This window comes from Aotus nancymaae, unplaced genomic scaffold (assembly GCF_030222135.1).
Source record: "Aotus nancymaae isolate 86718 unplaced genomic scaffold, 86718_ANA_hifiasm-v0.15.2.pri h1tg000010l, whole genome shotgun sequence".
In the NCBI taxonomy this organism is placed as follows: Eukaryota; Metazoa; Chordata; class Mammalia; order Primates; family Aotidae; genus Aotus; species Aotus nancymaae.
This window is the reverse complement of record NW_026988421.1, coordinates 66244857-66267808: the sequence shown is the minus strand read 5'-3', so window position 1 is coordinate 66267808 and position 22952 is coordinate 66244857. Positions and strand designations below refer to the sequence as shown.

The following is a 22952-nucleotide window of genomic DNA, read 5'->3' as shown; positions in this document are numbered from 1 at the left end:
TTATCTCAGGGTGGGAATCAAAAGGATTAAGAGTGTGTGAACTGGCAGTAGAAAGACCTAGAAAAGGGACTGTAGCTTAGCCTCTAATCATCTAAATCTCTAAACTTAGATTAAGATAATTCCAGTGTGCCAATGTCCCCATGCCTGCCAAAAGCAAACATGAATCATCCTATACCTCGAATGATTTCTATAAGCAATTTTGCAAATATAACACATTACCCACAATAAAACATAAAGAGGCAAGTAGGAAATTAAAAACAGCAGAAATTACAGCTTAATAAAGCAGTTCCAGATATTGAACTTACAAATAGAAATTTTGAAATAACTGTGCTTACTGATCAAGAGTTAAGGATAAAATTGAGAATTTTAAGAGGCCTAGAATGCAACAGACAGATTTAAATGAAAATTGAAAATGAAAATTCAGTGGATAGTTTTAATAGAAGCTTAGACACAATTTAAAAAAGAATTAGTGGGCCGGGCACAGTGGCTCACACCTGTAATCCCAGCACTTTGGGAGGCGGAGGTGGGCGGATCATGAGGTTAAGAGATTGAGAGCATCCTGGCCAACATGGTGAAACCCCATCTCTACTAAAAAAATACAAAAATTAGCTGGGTGTGGTGGCGCGCACCTGTAGTCCCAGCTACTTGGGAGGCTGAGGCAGGAGCATTGCTTGAACCCGGGAGGCAGAGGCTGCAGTGAGCCAAGCTTGCGCCACTGCACTCTAGCCTGGCACCTGGCGACAGAGCGAGACTGTCTCAGAAAAAAAAAAAAAAGAAAAAGAAAGAATTAGTGAACCGGAAGGTAGATCAGAAGAAAATACCCAGAATGAAGCCCAGTGAAGACAGATAAGACGCATTCTATATAGTTCCCCAAAGTAGAACTAGAATCTATAGGTAAAACTTATCAAGAAGCAAATTCATGTCCAACAGAAGGAAAAAGTTTCTAACAATGTAGGGTTTATAAAAAACGAAATAGACCCCTCAGGTTGTGAATGTTTTAGAAAGGATTTCTGACTTGAGTTGGGAATGGGATAGGATGATCCCTCTGTCCCTTTTAATTTTAAGACCTTAGGATTTAGGCTAAGCATGGTGACTCCTGCCTGTAATCCCAGCACTTTGAGGCTGAGGTGGGAGGATTGCTTGCTTGAGGCATTTGAGACCAGCCTGGGCAACACAGTGAGACCCTTGTCTTTACTAAAAATAAAAAAATTAGTGGCCGGGCGCGATGGCTCATGCCTGTAATCCCAGCACTTTGGGAGGCCGAGGCAGGTGGATCACAAGGTCAGGAGTTCAAGACCAGCCTGAAAACATGGTGAAACCCATCTCTACTAAAAATAAAAAAATTAGCTGGGCGTGGTGGCACGCACCTGTAATCCCAGCTACTCAGGAGGCTGAGGCAGGAGAATTGCTTGAACCCAGGAGGCAGAGGTTGCAGTGAGCTAAGATCATGCCACTGCACTCCATTCTGGGCGACAGCAAATCTCCATCTCAAAAAATAAAAAATATTAGCCAGGTATGGTGGCATATACCTGTAGTCCTACCTACTCAGAAGGCTGAGGTAAGAGGATACCTTGAGCCCAGGAGTTTGAGGTTACAGTGAGCTATGATCATGCTACTGCCCTCCAGCTTGGGTGATAAGTGACAGAGTGAGACCCTGTCTTAAAAAAAAAAGACCTTAGGATTTTAGAAGAATTCAGAGTGTGATCAGGTAGAAAAATTAAACTCAGGAGAATAAGTTTTGGAAGACCATAGTATGATCCAATAAATGTAAAATTATGTAATATGTGTGAATGCAAGCACTCAGTAGAAAGATGCCTAGAAGTAATCACTAAATTTTTAACAAGTGTTATCTCTGGGGAGAATTTTAGTAGATAGAAGAGGGAATATGGTAAAGATGATTTCAGTAACCATGAGATCAGAGTACTGCAACTAAGGATATTACATTAGAGGAGGGGTTCTCAAACTTTTTCTCTTAAAAAATTATTGAGGCCAGGAGCAGTGGCTTGCACCTGTAATGCCAGCACTTTGAGAGGGTGAGGCAGGAGGATTGTTTGAGCCCAGAAGTTTGAAACCAGCTTGGGCAACATAGTGAGACCCTGTCTCTTTTTAAATTTTTAAAAACATTGAGTCCATCAAAAAAATCTAAGCCAGAAAAAAAAAAGAAAAAATATACTGAAGAATCCAAATAAATTTTGTGAGAGTCATATTTATTAGTATTTACTATATTAGAAATTTAAATGATCTTTAAAAATTTCTGAATAAACCTACATTTTAACATATTCTAAACAAAAATGTTAATAAAGAGTATGGCATTTAAGTTTTTGCTAATCTCTTTAATACTCAGGTAAGAGAAGTCAGCTGGATTTTTACATATTCTTCAGTATTCAATCTGTTGTGATATCATACATTATGTAGTCTCTGGAAAACTCTACTGCCATTTAGAGTCAAAAAGGCAAATAATATCTTTGAATTACTGTGAAGTAGTTTTGGCTTTATAGAAGAGATTCCTTGAAAGAGCCTCAGAGAGAGCACCCCCAGTGGGTCTACACTTTGAGAACCACTGCATTCGATTAAGGGCTATAGCTGTCACTATGCTGGGAAGGTGGCCCTGCTCACTCTGAACAAGCTATAATTACTAGGAATGTGTCAGTTCTGCTGTGCTCACAGCTGTGGCTAGTGGGATAGGCCAATAAGGAATTCATGCTCTGCAACTTAGAAAATAAAGATTCCAGACAGTGCTTATATGAAAGCAAGCTGGCCAACAAGAATATTTTAGACTTCCCTAGTCAGATAAAGTACCACTGTGCTGATCCTTTTATGTAGTAATGGGCCTGAATTAAATATTCCAACCTGTAATTACTTTTTCATTGTTGGAAACAAGTTTTATATAAATGCATTAGACAAACTATACTAGCTAAAGCCTAACAAAGGTCTCCAAAGTGAAGACAAACTTATCTCCACATTAGAATACTGATAATTTAAGACCAAGATATAAACCCAACGCAAGATAGATGGGGATCTGAAACCTGCCAAGCATGGCAGCTGCCCCTTTCTGGACCATCAAAAAATTATCTATTTATTTTTAATTTTTAAAAAGTTTTTTTTTTTTTTTCAGTAGAGATGGGGTTTTGCTATGTTACCCAGGCTGATCTCAAACTCCTGGGCTCAAGGGATCCTTCTTCCTCAGCCTGGGATTATAGGCATGGGCTATTATGTCTAGCCACCAGAAATTTAGAAAAATAAAATAGTAAAGGGTCCACAGCCTACCTTCTACTACGAAAAGCATATTAGCCCATTTGATCAGAAAGAAAATTAACAGGCCCTTGAGACTGTCTCCTACTGGGCCCCCAACTTTTGAAGACTTAAAATAACCCAGTCACAGGTGTTACAGACACCATTTTCTTCCTTAATTGGGAACTCAAAGGCTCTATTTCAGATAATTTACAACAACAGTTTGGGGACAGAGTATTTTAAATCTTTTTCCTATGGCATTACATCCTAACAGTGAAATAATATTTTATATTTGCCTACTCTTTAAAAGTTAAAAAGTCTGAGAGAGTGGTCTCTATGAAATAAGGATTATATCCTATTTGTCAAATAATTCTTTTAATATGACATTCCCATTACATTAACATCAGACCTGGGCTTGTTAAAATATGACCTGTGGGCCAAATCTGGATAGCTTCCTATTTTTATAAACAGAGTTTTATTGGAATACAGCCACACCTATTTGTTTACATATGGCTGTTTTCACACTACAGAGGGAAAGTTGAACACTTGCAACAGAGGTAGTATGCCCTGCAAAGCAGAAAGTAATTACTATTTGACCCTTTACAAAAAGTTTGCTGACTCTCGATTTAAACATGTAGTCTATTAGAACCGAAAGATACATTAGAGATTTTTTAGCCACTCCTTTCACTTTATAGTTGAATAAAATGAGGCCCAGAGAATTGAAAAAGCAGAATACAGAGCACACAGAAGACAAGTGGAAGCTTCCTAGCACATGGGATTCCCTCTTTGTTATTTTCCAGCTTACTCATTCCACACGAGGAATGCTCTGCCTAAAGCAAGAATCCTGCCGAGTCTCTTAAAAGCCACATATGGTGTTGGCACAGAAATTGTTTTTTCAACACCTGGGTAACCAGGCTGTGTAGGTCCCAGGAGTGCACCAGTGCCCTCAGTTTCAGCTTTAGCCAATCCCTGAGGAGTTAGATCTGAGAGAGAGCCACTTTCAAGGCCCTGCCTCATTAGTCCCCGCTGCTACCGATCTAGCACAGAGAAAACTGGTCCTTCCCTCATGTCTACTACACCAGGGCCAGTCTTGGGTAAAGAGGCTTTGTTCATAGAGGATTTGTTAATTAAGTCATCATTGTACTAATAAAACCCCAGAGCTTCAGCCAGTAGTAGTCTAATGCTACTTTAGGGTTGCTGAATTTGTGTATTTGTAATTAAAAGAAATATGTTATTTTAGAAACATATTCTAAATTTTAAAATAATGATATGTTTTTTAAAGTATGAAAATAAGATATGGAAAATACAGAGTATCTAACATCTTACCCCCAGCATACTGGCATACTCACTCTTGCTACATTGTTTTTGTTTTGGAATGGAGTCTTGTTCTGTGGCCCAGGCTGGAATACAGTAGCAAGATCTAAGCTTACTGCAACCTCTGCCTCCTAGGTTCAAGTGATTCTCCTGCTTCAGCTTCCTGTGTAGCTGGGATTACAGGTGCAAGCCACCACGCTTGGCTAATTTTTGTAATTTTAGTGGAGACAGGTTTTACCATGTTGGCCAGGCTGGTCTCGAACTCCTGACCTCAAGTGATCTGCCTGCCTCAGTCTCCCAAAGTGCTGGAATTATAGGCGAGATCCACAGTGCCCAGCCTTTCTTGCTACTTTGTAATAGCAGGCAATTTTATGTTTTGATTTATTTATACTTAAAGTCCTCAAATCCTAAGTGGTGAAGTTTCACAAAGTAAATAAACCCATTGTGTTGGTTTATTTTTCATGTAACATAATACATATAGTTTCAAGTTGCTACATTCTTTTTAATGATGGCTTAAATAAACAACACACTTTACCTATTATAGTTTGCTTTTTTTTTTACTATTACACATAAAAGTGACATGAATGTCTTCACATGTAGATGCTTCCAGATTTTTTATAATTATTATTATTATTTTTTTGAGACAGTTTCCCTTTTGTTGCCCAACCTGGAGTGCAATGGCGCGATCTTGGCTCACTGCAACCTCTGCCTCCTGGGTTTAAGCAGTTCTTCTGCCTCAGCCTCCAGAGTAGCTGGGATTATAGGTGCCCGCCACCACGCCTGGCTAATTTTTTTTTTTTTTTTTTGTATTTTTAGTAGAGACAGGGTTTCACCACATTAGCCAGACTGGTCTGGAACTCCTGACCTCAGGTGACCTGCCCCGCCTCAGCCTCCCAAAGTGTTCCCGGGCTGATAAATTATTTAGAGTAAATTCTAAGAGCTGAAATTGCTGTATAAAAAGATAGGAAAAGTTTTAGCAATTTACACGCTAGCAATATTAAGAGCATATGACTACACCCTTAGCATCAAATAACAATTCTTTTAAAAGATTCTCCTATCTCACTTATTTGAACTTCTTTATGAAAGTCCCCTATGTCTTCTAATATATTCAGGTTCAACCTACAGTATTAATCTTCAATAACTAGAGCTCAGCTGGGCATGGTGGTTCATGCCTATAATCCCAGCACTTTGGGAAGCTGATGTGGGTGAATTGCTTGAGTCTGGTAGTTCATGCCCTGCCTGGGCAATATGGTGAAACTCTGTCTCTACAAAAAATTAGGCAGGTGTGGTGGCATATGCCTATAGTCTCAGCTACTCCGAAGACTGAGGTGGGAGGATCACTTGAGCCTGGGAGAAAGGGGTTTCAGTGAGCCGTGACTGCACCACTGTATTCCAGCCTTAGCAACAGAGATCCTGTTCCAAAAAAACAAAACAAAAACAGTAACAAAAATTACAAACTAGAGTTCATATTAGTCTCAACCACAACCAGGATGTCACTGACAGAAAGCCATTAAAAATCTGATTGATTCTAAAGAAAAGCTCAATAAAAGTAAAAATGTACAAAGGTTCAAATAAGTTTGATTGATTGAGACTGGTTTCACTCTCTATAGTGCAGGTGGTATGACCATAGCTCACTGTAACCTCGAGCTCCTGGGCTCATGTGAGCACCTGCCTCAGCCTCCTGAGTAGCCAAGACTATAGGCGTGTGCCACCATACCTGGCTAATTTCCATATTTTTTTGCAGGGTCTCACTATGTTCCCAGGCTGGTCTTGAACTCCTGGCCTCAAGTGATTCTCGAGCCTTAGCCTCTTAAGGTGTTGAGATTACAGATGTGAGTCACCATGCCTGGCCAAAAAAACTTTATTGAAATGATATGGAGCATGTAAGACATCGATCTTTCCGCATCTCTTGCAAGAAAAAAAAAATCAAGCTAATGTGGTATTGATATATTATATAAAACCTGTTTAAAACCCACTTTAACATTCTGTCTACAGAAACCAACTCAAGAAAAATAATCATTCAGAATTAGCATAAATTTACAAATCTATATCTTAATAAAGTATATTATGTCAAGACTACTTTAAATACCATGACACTCAATTCATTATACCTCAGGCAACCTACATTGCTTCAAGTCCTGTATAAATATTTTTAAATGACCATCTCTTCTTTATATGGATGATGGTGTAGGATTTAAAACAGTGTATCTTACCATTCTAAGATGAAAGTAATTTCTTTTGCTAACATCTTTACTGAAGCATGATGGACGTGCAATAAACTGCGCTATTTAAGCGTACAATTGGAATAGTTTAAATGGGTATTACTCATGAAGCCATCACCACAATCAAAATAACAAACAGCCAAGTGAGGTGGCTCATGCCTGTAATCCCAGCATTTTGGAAGGTTGAGGCAGGTAGATTGCAAGAGCTCAGGAGTTCACACCAGCCTGGGCAACATGGTGAAACCCTGTCTCTACAAAAATACAAAAAAATTAGCCAGGCATGGCAGCGTGTGCCTATAGTCCCAGCTACTTGGGACGCTGATGCAGGAGAATTGCTTGAACCTGGAAGGTGGAGGTTGCAGTGAGCTGAGATCACACCACTGCACTCCAGCCTAGGTGAAAGAACAAGACTCCATATCAAAAATAAACAAATAACAAACATATCCATCAATTCTAAAAATTTCCTCGTGCATCTTTGTAAGCTCCCACCCCTTCCTGCTGTCTATCCTTAGGCAGCCACCCCTCTAGACTTGGCAGTCTCAAGGCTTGATTTGGATTTCTAATCAATTATCCTTAAATGATTAAGGTAATACTGCCCATACCCAGTGGGGTTTGTCTTCACAAACAGATATCTAATTTGAACAACAGAAACAACAGAGGTTACTTTCTAGGAAAATTTCTGAGCTACAGATTCACTGAACCAACAGCAGGCTCAAGTATTCTGCTAAGCAATGTACCAGTCTTCTGTAGAGACTGACAGCCTTCTCATGTATCAATGCATAATTATAGACTTCCAGCATTAGCTGATGGTTGTTGGTTCTTGGATCAACAATATTTTAAAACAAATGAAAGAGGAATTAACTTGATTATTTAGAACCAGGCTTTAGAACATTCACAGCAATTCTGTTTTTTCTTCAGTTATGCTATACGTATTTAAACATTTTTCTTTTCTTCTGAGAAAAACATTCATTCAAGTTTTTTTTCTTTTATAGTGTGTCATTTTTGAAAAAAACTGTGCCAATGGTCAGTATCAATTCTTGGCTGTTGACTGGCTTTAAAAACCTGTGATGATTATTTGATATTCAGAATTCCATTGATGAAACACATCTAGTGCTAGTCTTCACACATATACAAAAAGACCTCCTAGGTATTTTATGTCCACTCAGATGAAAAATGTCTATAAATTATATAATTCTTAATACTAGGTTTATCATTATTCTTCTAGTCACTTAAATTCAAAATATTACAGTCATCCTTGTCTTCTTATAAAGTCACTAAATCCTGTTTCATCTCATATAGTCACTAAATATTTCATGATGTCTTTTGCCCATAGTGACAGGATCCTTCTTTATCTTTCTATCTTCTGTACCTGTGCTTAGCTTGCACATGTACACATACTGAACTACATCCCCCAATTCACCATGTGCTACTCTTCTTTGTCTATGACTTTATATGTGCTGTTTCTTCTGGCTAGAATGTTGTTCTCTGCCTCCTTTGTTTGGCAAACGTCACTACTCATCTAAGGTTAAATCTTATGTAAAGCATGTCTTAGACTCTGTATTATTGGCTGCTTCCTATTCTTGTGTCCTCAACACCTTAAGCATTCATCTACTATAGTTCTTATTACAACAAATTGTCATTATTTTTTTACACTTCTATATTTCATATATTGTGCATTTCTTGAATATAAAGACAAAAATATATACAGTTCCTTACCGAGTACATATAACATAGTAGGCCCTCAATCTCTGTAGATGTAGCATCAATATATTTTATTATCATTTTTTCCATTAGCTTGCCACCATTTAAATTCAATTTCTATTGGTGCATATCTAAATTGTTGCCAAATTGATCTGTTTGCTAATATTCTCTCCCTCCTCCAGTCTAATTTGTACACTAGCATGGAATTATACTCCTAAACCACTGTTTTGAACATATGATTCCTCTGCTCAAAACCCTTCAATAGTTTCCCACTTCCCTTCAATTAAGACCTAGCTCTGCAGCCAAGCACTCAGATCTCACTATAATCTAACCCTAAGTTATCTTTTTCACTTTATCACCTATTAATGTGTCTTCTCTACACTAGTCACACAGAAATACTTATATTTTCTGGAACATTTGTAGTTTCCATTTTTGTTAGATTGTAATTTAAAAAGAATTATCTATTGCCCTTTGAAAGTAGACTTTTTTTTTTTTTTTTTCAGACAGGGTCTCACTCTGTTGCCCAGGCTGGAGTACAAGGGTGTAATCATGGCTGAGTGCTGCGGCCTTGAACTCCTGGGGTCCCTGAACCCCCTTGCCTCAGCCTTCTGAGTAGGTAGGACTACAAGCATGTGCCACTGTGCCCAGCTAATTTTTTTTTTTTTTTGGTAGAGATGGGGTCTTGCTACGTTGTCCAGGCTAGTCTCCAACTCCTGGTCTCATACAATCCTTCTGCCTTGGCCGTCCAAAGTATTGGGATTACAGGTGTGAGCCACTGCATCTGGCCTGAAAGCAGACTTTTGAGGTATGACATATACAGAGAAGAGTACAAATTGTAAGTCTGACCCTGGAAATGTTTGCCTTTAGACTAAACAGAATTATAGACATCCCTAATGAGTCTAGCCTGCAGCCAACATACTACCTTAATGTAGCTAACAAGTGACGACTGTCAAGACCAGCACAACTACTCAGCTGAGCCTAGCCTTGATTGCAGAATCATGAGAAAATAAAACTGATGTTTTTTATGTTACAAATTTATGAGGTGGTTCGTTATGGTGAAAAATTCCTTCCTTGCAATTACTCGACTCCACCAAAAGTAATTTGATGTCTATCTCTATTGACACTATACACATGGAATCACATAGTATATACTCTTATGTTTATATAAAAATGTTTTAGGAGAACCGAGCGGAGCTGGTTGAGCCTTCAAAGTCCTAAAACGCGCGGCCGTGGGTTCAGGGTTTATTGATTGAATTCCGCCGGCGGGGGAGCCTCTGCAGAGAGAGAGCACGAGAGATGGAGATGGGCAGACGGATTCATTTAGAGCTGTGGAACAGGACGCTCTCTGATGTGAAAGAACTTGTCCTGGACAACAGTCGGTCGAATGAAGGCAAACTCGAAGGCCTCACAGATGAATTTGAAGAACTGGAATTCTTAAGTACAATCAACGTAGGCCTCACCTCAATCGCAAACTTACCAAAGTTAAACAAACTTAAGAAGCTTGAACTAAGCAATAACAGAGTCTCAGGGGGCCTGGAAGTATTGGCAGAAAAGTGTCCGAACCTCACGCATCTAAATTTAAGTGGCAACAAAATTAAAGACCTCAAAGTTAGAAAACCTCAAGAGCTTAGACCTTTTCAATTGCGAGGTAACCAACCGGAATGACTACCGAGGAAACGTGTTCAAGCTCCTCCCGCAACTCACATTTCTCGACGGCTATGACCGGAACGATAAGGAGGCCCCTGACTCGGATGCTGAGGGCTACGTGGAGGGCCTGGATGATGAGGAGGAGGATGAGGATGAGGAGGAATATGATGAAGATGCTCAGGTAGTGGAAGACGAGGAGGACGAGGATGGTGAAGAGGAGGATGTGAGTGGAGAGGAGGAGGAGGATGAAGAAAGTTATAATGATGGAGAGGTAGATGATGAGGAAGATGAAGAAGAGCTTGGTGAAGAAGAAAGGGGTCAGAAGCGAAAACGAGAACCTGAAGATGAGGAAGAAGATGACGACTAAGTGGAATAATCTATTTTGAAAAATTCCTATTGTGATTTGACTGTTTTTACCCATATCCCCTCCCCCCCTCCAATTCTGCCCCCTAAAACTTATTTTTTTCTGATTGTAACGTTGCTGTGGGAACGAGAGGGGAAAAGTGTACTGGGGGTTGTGGGGGGAGGGAGGGTGGATGCGGGTGGAATAAAATACTATTTTTACTGCCAAAAAAAAATGTTTTAATATCACCTTCATCAACGAAGGAAAATATTGTTGGAGATAGAGTTCTGGGTTGGTGGTTTCCTTTCAGCACTTTGAAGATGTTGGTCTATTTTCTTTTGATCTCTGCTCTTACTGATAAGGTATCTGCAGTTGTTCATATAATTTTCCCTTCTATGCAATGTGCTGTTTTGCTCTTCAATATCTTCTCTTTATCTTTAGTTTCACTAGTCTAATTATATGTTTAGGTGTGATTTTCTTTGTATTTATTCTGCCTGTGGTTCATGCCTAAGTTCGTGTCTTTGACCAGAAGTGGGAAACTTTCAGCCATTATTCATCAAACATTTATCTTGCCCCATTCTCGAACTCCTTTCCTAGACTCCAATTATGCACACATTAGGCCTTTGTTATTGTCCTAAAGATCACAGAAGTTCTGTTCACTGGTTTTTTTTTTATTTCTGAGATGGAGTCTTGCTCTGTTGCTCAGGCTAGAGTGCTGTGGTGCAATCTTGGCTCACTGCAACCTCTGCCTCCCAGGTTCAAGTGATTCTCCTCCCTCACCCTCCCAAGTAGCTGGGACTATAGGCATGCGCCACCACACCCAGCTAATTTTTGTATTATTAGTAGAGACAGGGTTTCACCACGTTGGACAGACTGGTCTCGAACTCCTGATTTCAGGAGATCCACCCGCCCTGGCCTCCCAAAGTGCTGTGATTACAGGCATGAGCCACCGCGCCTGGCCATGTTCACTGTTTCTTCCTCTTCATTTTCTACACTTGATAATTTCTACATACCTACATTCAACTTTGCTTCTTGTCATCTTTAAATTACTGAAAGAGTACCTAGCAAATTTTTTATTTGAAAAATACTTTCAGTTCTACAATTATTATTTTTTAAAGTTTCTTTCTTTGATGAGATTTTTCTAATTGTTTATCCATTATGAACATACTTTCCTCTACCTCTTGGAGTACAGTTAAAATAATTATACAGATTGCTTTAAAATCCGTGTCTGCTAATTCATACATGAGCATCATTTCAGAGTTAATCTCCATTGATTGCTTTTGTTCTTCAGTATGTGTATTTGTTTGTCTCATAATTTTTTCTTGTACCTTGGATACTGTGATTGAGACGCTGTAGAGCAGGTGCTGCCAAACTATAGCCAGTGGGCTGATCACTTGTTTTTCTAAAGAAAGTTTTAATGATATGCAGCCACACCCATGTGTTTACATTATTGTCTGTGGATATTTTTACACTACAACTGCATTGCTGAGTAGTTAGAACAGAGACCACATGACCTGTGAACCTAAAATATTTACTCTCTTGTCCTTTAAGAAAAAATAGCTGACCTCTGTTGTACAGACCAAATATGTTTCTAAGGAGAGGATTATTATTTAAGTAGACAAGTAAACTTGGCTAGACTTAAATTCCAAACTCTGTACCCCAGCAATGGATAATAAGAAATCTCTATTTAGTTCTTTTGGTCTTAGCTGGGCTGCTAGGAATCCACTCTGCATATGTATAATTCAGGGGTCATCCGGAGATTTGGACAAAGCTGTATGTAGAATTTAGGGCTACCTCTGTATGGTTTTTCTCCTTTCTGAAATTTCCTCACTCACTTTTTACCCAAACTCTTCCTCTGGATCTTCAAGCCAGAAAGACTGCATGTTTTCTACCAAATTTTAGACATGCTACTTGGTGCCAACTCAGGCTGGCCCTAGAGAAAGAGTCATAAAAATAGGAAATGTACTCAAGGCCATTCTCCTCCTCCGAGTATAGTCTCTTCTTCAGTTTCTGCCCAATTTTCATTCTTCTCCAGTGTCTCCAGGTAGTTGGTTTTGTAATATTTTATTCAGAGTTATAATTGCTACCTGAAGAAGGACTGGTCTGACATGAGCTATCCCTACCCTATTTAGATTGGAAGTCTGTATATACTCTTTTGGGTCTGACTTTGTTCCACATTATGTTTGTTATATTCATTCATATTGTTGAGTTGAGTGGTAATCCATTCATTCTCTCTTCATTATGTATGCTAGCACATAAATATATAATTTATTCAGTTTACTCTTTATGGACCTTTGGGGTTGTTTCCAATTATTTTGGTCACTGCAAACAGTGCTGCTATATTTGTTGTAGCAAAAGACTAGAAATACTAAGATGTATATCAAAAGAGGATTAGTAAAATAAAGTATGATGTGACAAGAAAATGGAACATTATGCAGCTATAAAAAATAGAACAATCTCTAAGATATATTAAGCAAAAAGGCAAGATGTGGAGCAACATGTATAGCTGACATTCAGTGGAAGCATTGGTTGACTCTGGGAAAGGGCTGAATAGATGGAAAACATAATTAGAAGGTGGAATTTCATACTGTGTGAATATAATACATTGAAAATAAGAATTAAAAAACCTGTAGAACACCCCCAATATATTGTGCACATCATTCCATATTCATAAAAATTAAAATACTAAATCAATTTCCATCTTACATATATATTAATAAATTATCTATGACTGAACATTTAGATTAGAATAAGTGAGAGCTCTATGAAGTGATATGAAAACACTTCCAGGATATAATACAAAGTAAAAAAAGGAAAAAGCAAATATATCAACAGTATGTACCTTTCAAATAAAAAGGAGGAGAAATGAGAAAATGCTCATCTATCTGCTCATTTGGGCATAAATAAATACAGGAATAAAATTCCATTAATTGAAGAATAGGTAAACAAAATGTTGCTTGTCTATATGTAGATAGCTGAATAGTGTGGTGTTGCCCTCAATTCATGTCCATCTGGAACCTGAAAATGTGACCTTATTTGGAAATAAAGTCTTTGCAGATTAATTAGTTAAGATTAGGTCACACTAGATCATATTAGGCCATATAGCCAATTATTGGTGTCTTTAAAATAAAAGGAGTGGGCACAGAAAGATATACACAGGGAAGAAGGCCATGTGAAGACAGAGGCAGATATACTGAAGTGATACAGCTACAAACCAAGGAATGCCAAAGATTGATTGGCAGGAGCCCAGTAGCTAGGAAGACACCAAGAACAATTTCCTAGAGTTTTTAGAGGGTGCAAGGCCCTGCTGATATCTTTTATTTTGGACTTCTAGCCTTCAGAACAGTGAAATAATAAATTTCTGTTCTTTTAAGCCACTCACTTGGTGGTAATTTATTATGGCAGCCCTAGGAAATGAATATACCATGCAACAGAATGTTATATGGCAATACAAAGAAGTAAAATACTGATACATGCTATAATATGGATAAGCCTTGAAAACATTATGGTAAGTGAAGCAGCCTAACACAGAAAAGCACATATTGTAAGAATCCATTTATATACAATTTCCAGGCTAGGCAAATGCATAGAGGCAGAAAGTAGATTAATGGTTGCTTAAGGCTGGGAGAAGTTGGGGGAAACTGGAGAGAGACAATTTCTGGGGTGACGAAAATGTTCTAAAATTGATTGTGGTGATGGTTGCACAACCTAAGAATATATATACAAAAAATGAATTGTATACTTTAAATAAGGAAATTGTATGGTGTGTGAATTATCTCTCAGTGAATCTGTTGGGGGGAGGGGGTGCGGGAAAGAAGAAATACAGAAAAGATAAGCCAAAAACTGAGATTGGTTGGTTACCTATAAGAGGTAGGTGGGAACAGGGTGAGAAGAATGTGGAAACAACAGCGGTGAAAAAGTAATGTGAGGGAAGTGACACTTCTCTTACTGTATCTTTGTGAATAGTTCTTGACTTTTAGAACCATCGTAATTTTCTATATACTCAAAAAACTTAGTTAAAATTAACCAGGATATGTGGTTGTGTGAGCTCCTCATTTTGCTCTGCTTATATCCTTCCCTGGCCTTGATGGTTCAGGCTGCACCTACAGAGTTGGGGTAACAGCTCTAAGCCAGTCCTGAACTCTGTGGTGTTGGATTGCAATAGGTGATACTACTGTGTACTCATGTTTTAAAAATATATACACAGATAGGTTAAATCAGACACAGATATAGATGTGTGTATAAATTCTTAGTATACAATAAAAGAAACCAGGGTTCCTTGGAGAAATTCCTATCTCATGGCTGGGGCAAGGAAAATACAAGATGAACCTGGAGATCTTGTGGTGCCAGAATGTAAGGAAGTCAGAAAATAACGGTAGTACACTGGAAGTTCACAAGAACTGACTTGAAAGCACTTCCAATGGTCAAATCTAGGGCAAATTGAGGAACACAATAAATAATGATAGTAATAAATTTTAATCAATAGAATAAAATATCTGTGAGTCCATATAAGTAAATGAATTAAAAAAATGGGGAAGAAAGCTCTTCTCTTCTAATAAGTGCATAATTTTGAATTAAGACATTTATAAGAAATAATAAAAATAAAATAAAATTTTTTGGCTAATGCCATAGTAATAATTATTTCAGGCAAGATTAACCAATGTATGTACGGAAGACATATCTCAAAGTACCGCCCCATGAGATATTTATTCATTAAGAAGGGAAAATATGTATTGAAGACATATCTCAAAGTACCTCCCCATGAGATATTTATTCATTAAAAAAAACTAAAGTTAGTTTTTGTGTTCATTAAAAAAACTAATTTACATGGAGCAACCTGGCAGGCACCACTTTAACCAAGTAAAGTGAATCAAAGTCAACATCACTACTATCAAGGCTAATTGGTATCATGTCTTTGAATATGATTCACTGAGAAGAGCATAATGTTATTTCTGTGGTATTCTTGCCAAAAATGCATAATCTGAATTTTATCACAGAGAAACATTAGTCAAACAAAAATTGAAAGACATTCTACAAAATAACTGGGCAGTGCTCTTCAAAAATATTAAGGAGAAAAAAGACTGAAGAATTATGCCACATGGTAAAAGAATAAAAGAAGATAGTTACCTACTAAGCACAGAGTAGACTCCTAGATTGTATCCTGGACCAAAAAAAAAAAAAAAAAGTGGGATAATTGGGAACATCTGCAAAAGGTCTGTAGCTTCAATAACAGTATTACATCTATAGTAGTTTGTTGGTTTTAAATTTTTATTTATTGACAAAAATTCTACCTATTTATTAACTTCTTGGTTTTGATAAACGTACTCTGGTTATGTAAAATGCTAATGTCTGAGAAAGCTGGATGAAGGATATATGGAAAATATCTACTATTTTTACAACTTTTTTTGCTGCAAAATGAGAAGTTAAAAAAATTAAATAATTTAAGACCAATGCTATGAAGAACGTTCTTGCATGTAAATCTTTGTGCATATGTTAAATTATTCCATAGGATTAATTTGTAAGTAAAGTTACTGAGTCAAAGGATATGCATATTTTAAGGCTTTTGATATGTATTCTCAAGCTGTCACCAAGAAAAACTGTACACCAAAATTTATCCCACTAGTAGTGGGTCTTAATTTTTCTCAAATTTCTAAGATGTACCAAATGATATCTAAGGTCATTTCTAGTTATTTTTTGCATCAAAATCTCACTTGCATTTCACAAACCAGTTTACATGTCCCTTTTAAAATACATTGTTTCTCTGATCATCAGTGTGATGTGAGTCATGAATTATTTCTACAATACATTTTTTGGTAAAATTCACTTAATCCTTTCTACATATTGTCTTCTAGTGTACATTTCACAAGTATAAGCTCTTTGAAGTAAAGGCCATATACCTTTCTATCCAATTATTACTTTGAATATGGTATACACAGCAGTGGTTTTTAGCACTGCAGGAGTTAAACAAGTTGCAACTGGCTTCCTATCATAGACATGTTCAGATACCTTACCTGCTGACATTTCAAGTCTTAATTATGCTTGTATGAGCTCCTCATTTTGCTCTGCTCATATCTTTCTTGGGTCTTGATAGTTAAGCCTGCATTTACTTACAGAGTTAGGGTAATAGCTCCAAGCTAGTCCTGACAAGGGAAGAATACAAATCAAGAATAAGGTGCCCTGTAATCCCAGTGACTTGGGATGCCAAAGCAGGAGAATCACTTGAGGCCAGGAGTTTGAGACCAGCCTGGGCAACACAGCAAGACCTTGTCTCTAAAAGAATTAAAAAAATAAAAAATAAAACTAGTCCACATGGTGGCATGTGCCTGTAGTCCCAGCTATGTGAGAGAAGAGGATTATGTGAGCCCAAGCATTCCAGGGTGCAGTGAGATATGATCACTCCACTCTACTCCAGCCTGGGAGACAGAGTCTCTTTAACTTAAGAAAAAAGAGTAGGGTGCAGAATTATTTCTGACATCCAGATGTAAGTTGTGATGGTCCAATTGTGACTGCAGAGCTTCTGTTCTAGCTTAATAAATCATATTTTGCACTAATCCTAGGAACTGGAACGAGCTTTGGTCTAGATTCCCTATCTTTAGCTCTGACTATCCCTCCTAGTCTCTGCCTTCTAAAACTAGATGCTCCAACTCCAAGGTGTTGGTTAGGCATTTTAGTGCTTGCCAGTTCCTGACAACCTTTCTTCTTAGAAGACCAATATAACTCCTTTTATATAAGAATAGACTTCTCCAAGTGACACTGGTTGTCCAAGAAAGAGCTTTTTCCAGTTTTTTTTTTTCTGCCACTCTCAGCTTACACAATATCTTGATTGTATTCATACTAGAAGTGATGAGGTTGTTGTACCGCCTTGGAGTTAGATTAGTGCTCCAAAAAGGATGCATAGTGGCTTTGGTTGAATAGCAAAGTCAGTAAAGTGGAGCCAGCAGGACCCGAGAAAACTGAATCCAGGTGAGGCAGATGCTCTGAATCTCACCTGTCTCACCTGGATTAAGTTTTCTTCAGATCCTACTGGCTCCACTTTACAGACTTTCCTATTCAAACAAAGCACTATGCCTCATTCCTGGACTATTATTCTAATTTCCATAATCCTATTTAGGGCAGTTTTGACTTGTGAACTACAAAAAGAGCACAAGAGGTCAACATTCAAGAACCGTGACTGTGGGGGGAAACCCTGCAAGTGCTGTGGCAAGGGTCTGAAGCCTCAGCCTGTTCCCATATAAATATTGATTTAGAAAAGAATTAGAAATGTAGGCACATAGTTATTCCTTTATATAATCATATATAATCTATAGTTACTCACTTAATAATCATAAAGATATATACTCAATAAAACCTTTAATTTTACTAAGGACTATCGGGTTATGAAGCATGGAACTGAGGTGACACTGTGAACAAAGTGATCCTAAGGCAAGATGCTCTAAGCCCTCTGTCATGCCCGCATAAAGGCTGCTGGAGGGCACCTCGGCTGTGTGGCAGTGCGGCAGTGCCAGTGCTGTGAAAGCGCCCGCTGTTTAGCCAGCTAGGGAAGGAGATGTCCAAAATGATGAGACATCTCCTTCCTGGGGAAGTTAGGAGAAAACTCTGCTTCTCCAAGCTCTTGTGGCAAGGCCTGACGACTGTCAGGGAAGCCCAAAGACATCCAGGGACTTAACTGTCTCTATGTGACCTGTCACTGTGCTTCAGTGGTCACATTCCATGTCTACTCTCACGCCCTGCTTCTGCACCTGGTTTCTCTTTTTCTCAGAAGATAAGAATTAATGTCCTTGACATTTCTAACAAATATGCGAAGAGTGCTGACGCATTAGGTTTTCTCCTCGTCTCAGCTACTTGAAAGTCCTGGGCCCCCTATCTTCAAGACATATGATTTCCCTGACCCTATGGCCGACCACCATTACCTCACCCTACCGTCCCTGCCCACTGCTTTGCACTCAATAAAGGTCAGAGTGTCCAGGCACTCGGTGCCACTGCGGGTCTCCGCACTTTGGTTGGCAGTGGACCCCGAGCCCAAACTCTCTTTTCTCTATCTCTGTGTCTGTGTCTTTCATTTCTACAGTTTCTCGTCTCCACATCAGCGGGGAGGGGCTCACAGAACCCTATAGGGCTGGACCCTATACGTAACTGGCATGACTCATCTGAAGAAAAATGATCACCTCAGTAGTAAACAGATACTTCTGTTTTCCCTTGTTAGGTAAAATCCAGAAAAACTAGAGATGCTTTGAGCCTGAATTGAGACTATCAAATACACAGTAACACAAGGAAAGCTGAGTTGCAAATAGATCCTAGATTAAATGTCAAAACTGTCAATGGTGACAAATGTCTCTACGCTGTATAGATTAAGTTTACAAGTGACATGCTGAGTTGGGTTCTTACTATCATCTGTAAAAGAAACCTAATGACCCCCATTATAATCCACTTCATATGCTCAAATACCAACATGTAGGCTTCTAAAAACTTACTGTAGCTAGGAGTGGTGGCTCACGCCTGTAATCCCAACATTTTGGGAGGCCAAGGTGGGCGGATCACAAGGTCAGGAGATCGAGATCATCCTGGCCAACATGCTGACACACTGTCTCTATTAAAATACAAAAAATTAGCAGGCCGTGGTGGTGCGCCTGTAGTCCCAGCTATGCAGGAGGCTGAGGCAGGGAAATTGCTTGAACCTGGGAAGCGAAGGTTGCAGTGAGCCGAGATGGCCACCTCACTCCAGCCTGGCAACAGAGCAATCTCCATCTCAAAAAAAAGAAGACAAAAAAAAAAGCTTATAGCAGTGAAGCCAGCATAATGTTTAGTTAAAAAACATTACGGCCAGCCACAGTGGCTCACGCCTATAATCCTAGCACTCTGGGAGGCCGAGGCAGGTGGATCACTTGAGGTCAGGAGTTTGAGGCCAGCCTGACCAACACAGTGAAACCCATCTATCTCTACTAACAATACAAAAAAAATTAACTGGGTGAGGTGGTGTATGCCTGTAATCCTAGCTTCTTGGGAGGCTGAGGTGGGAGGATGGCTTGAACCAGGGAGGCAGAGGTTGCAGTGAGCCAGGATTGTGCCACTGCACACTCCAGCCTGGTTTTCCCCTTAAAAAAACACTCAAAAAATAAATCTGAACATGTAGAGCAACGTAAAAGTAAAAATAGATAAACCTGAGGCCATTTTGAAAGAAAGCTTTTTTCTATAGACAGGGTCTCACTCTGCCTCCCAGGCTGGAGTGCAGTGGCACAATCATAGCTCACTGCAGCCTCAATCTCCCTGGCTCAAGTGATCCTCCCACCTCAGCCTCCTGAGTAGCTGGGACTACAGGGGCACATCATCATGCTGGGTTAATTGTTTACAATTTAGTTTTTAGTAGAGATAAGGTCTTGCTATGTTGCTCAGGCTGGTCTTGAACTCCTAAACTCAAGGGATCCTCTGCCTTAGCCTTTCAAAATGCTGACATTATAGGAATGAGCCACCATGCCTGGCCAAGAAAGCTTTTTTTTGATTATTACCCTGTGTGCCAAATTTTCAAAGTGGTGAGAGCCAAAGATCTGAAAAGCTTATATATATATATATATGCTTGCTATGAAGGCCTAAGGTCTAAATGCTTTAACAGATCCCTGAATCGTCAACTGCAAAAATACTGTTTATTTGATCATCACAAATAGCAATGTTGATCCTTGACAGTAATCATGTAATGATCTCTAATTTATGGTAGAAATAAAATGATAAATCTTACTACAAGACAGAAAATCAAGGCCAAAGATTATGTTCCACAATTTATGGAAATATTCAGATTAACCAGCAGTATAGACAGAAATATGAACCTTGCTAGGGATCCATATAACTGTTGCAGGGAACCACCCTTGTTCTCTTGGCCTCCACTCATTGTTCCACATCCAATCTTCCTTAAGACCTAGATAACTCTAGACATTTAAACAATATCCAGAGGGAATAAGATAATTTTAAAATAATTCATTCATTAAAATGCAAGCCACTGATGGAAAAATGTTCCACAGAAGATTCAATCACAAAGATTTATCTAAACATTTATAAAAGTCACTTTCAATCATATACATCCTAAGAATTTAGACTCTTGGGCTTGGTACAGTGACTTTTGCCTGTAATCCCAGGACTTTGGGAGGGTAAGGCAGGCAGATCACTTGAGGTTAGGCATTCAAGACCAGCCTGGCAAACATGGTAAAACCCCATCTCTACTAAAAAAACAAAAAATTAGCCAGGTGTGGTGGCACACACCAGTAGTCCCAGTTACTTGGAAGAGGCTACGACAGGAGAATCGCCTGAACTCAGGAGGTGGAGGTTGTAGTGAGCCTGAGGGCCGTGTAAGACTCCTCCAAAAAAAAAAAAGTTAGACTCTTTATTGAAGATATATTTCTACTGCTCTAAATTTCAGGTGATTCTACCATTGATTTCTCCACCCTTAAACCATGACTATCTCCTGGAAGTGGATGCATATTTCTAATGTTAACTGCTGTTTCTATGTGGATTTAAAATGGGGTGAATACGATTTTCTTTAAAACATTATTTTAAACATCTATTTCTAGAGTCTATTATCAGAATTTCTAGAATTTACTATCAGCTTCAGTATCTCCTAATTTAGTATCAACTACAAATTTTATTAATGAGTTACCCTTTTTGTTAAATTAAAAAAATGCTTAATAAAATCTCATCTAGCAGTAATTCTTTTAGCAAACACTTTATAAACTTTCTCCATGACTGAATTCATTAGCCTTTTGCATTAGTCTTTGTTTACCATCTTTAAACCAGCCAATCTTTATTAATTTTCTAAGGCATTTCCCTAGTGCTTTTATAATAATTTTTCTCTACAATTTTTCTAACCCTATCATATTTGTCTCACTATAACCCCATGGGATTGTTCATCACTAATACTTTTTAGAGGGATTATTGCAGCTTTTATTCTTTAGCATTTAATTAAAAAACGGATTTCCGCCTTTAGTATTTGTTGATCCCTCTGAAACAGGGCTTTATAAACAAATAGAAGTGTGATTCCTTTCTTATATGGAATTATGGTAAACTGACAACAAAATGTTTCTCAGTCCAAAAGATATCTTCTCTCTCTGTATATACTTTAAGCACTTAATAATGCATTGCCCAGCATAGCATTTAAATCCCACCACAATTACCATTTCAGAGATGCTCTGTATCTCCCTTCTGCCATTCCTTGCAACGAATCATATGAAGGACTCTGCCTTTTGCTCTTATTACTTCATTAACTTTGAATACCTTTGTAATCTCAATGCCAAAATTGTAAGAATTCCTCAAGGCCTAGTTTGAACATCACTTGCTTTGTAAAGCTTTCCCCAACTTCTTGTTCCTTTTGTTCTCCCATAAAAATTAGTTCATGAAAGTCATACCACTTTTCACATCATGTTAGTTGAGTATGTCTCTTCTTCTAGATTTCAAGAAAAGGAGTTTTTGTTTTGTTCATCTTTATAACCACAATTCTTGACATACAGTAGGCACTGAATAAAACCATACTGAATAATTCAATTTGTGCTGTTACCTTACTGCGTTATCTATAAGTATCTTGCCTCTCCAACTTGTCCTGCTTGAGATTAGAGATTCTCACTTTTTTTTAAGTTCTATATTACCTGGCATATACTTAGCACACGATCAAGAATCTTTTCACTGGAAGAAATGTTAGAAATAAACACAGTCAAAAACCTCAACCAATACACAAATTCATTTAAAAAAAAATATCTATAATGATTAGTGCGACCATATGGGCTGGTTTGCCCAGAACTGTCCTAGTATTATTAATAGCACCCCCCCTTTCACTCTCAGAAACATATGAGTTTTTCTAATAAGTTATATGGTCATCCTAATAATAGAAAAACTGCTTACTTCCTCACAAGTAATGACAGCTGAACAGCTCTGATTATTGTACTTTTTGCATATTAAACCATGTGAATTAGTTACAAAAAAACCTGTTTTTTAAACTGCACCTTCATTATGGGTAAGGGGTGGAGTTCTAGGACTAAAGGAAATAATTGAGTATAAGCAAAATTTATCATGATAAACAAACTGAATAGATGGCTAAGTGCCAAAATATTAACAAAAGAATCTGGATATTTTCTCGAGATTTTAGAATTGTTTATTAAACCAGAAAGGCTTTAAACACAAGAATTTACAATAGCTTAACAACAGCAGAGAAAAGCTAAATAAATTTTCTGGGTCAAAACTCAGCAAAGTTGGGGTGGAACATTAGAAATGATGGCTTCTATTGGGATACTTAAAAAAAAAAAAAAGATAATGAATCAAAAATGATATGGGTTGTAAAGCAGTTGAAATAGGATAAGTTACCTTGGCTAAGACTTAAAAGAAATAAGGCAATAATTGACTATCCATTTGAATATGGTTTTTAATATTTCATGTGTAACCAGTTTATTCCTTTTAAACAGAAAAAATTTTAGCCATTCAGTTATCTGAATCAGACTTTTCGGCTATACCTCCAAAGATTT

The 22952-nt window shown here is 38.2% G+C and overlaps 1 protein-coding gene and 1 pseudogene across 2 annotated transcripts in view; one reads left to right on the top strand and one right to left on the bottom strand.

The window, feature by feature from the left end:
• Positions 1-22952, bottom strand: part of ADK (adenosine kinase) — a 561731-nt gene that overhangs the window by 71704 nt on the left and 467075 nt on the right. The window lies entirely within an intron of this gene.
• Positions 9655-10623, top strand: LOC105722595 (acidic leucine-rich nuclear phosphoprotein 32 family member A-like; annotated as a pseudogene).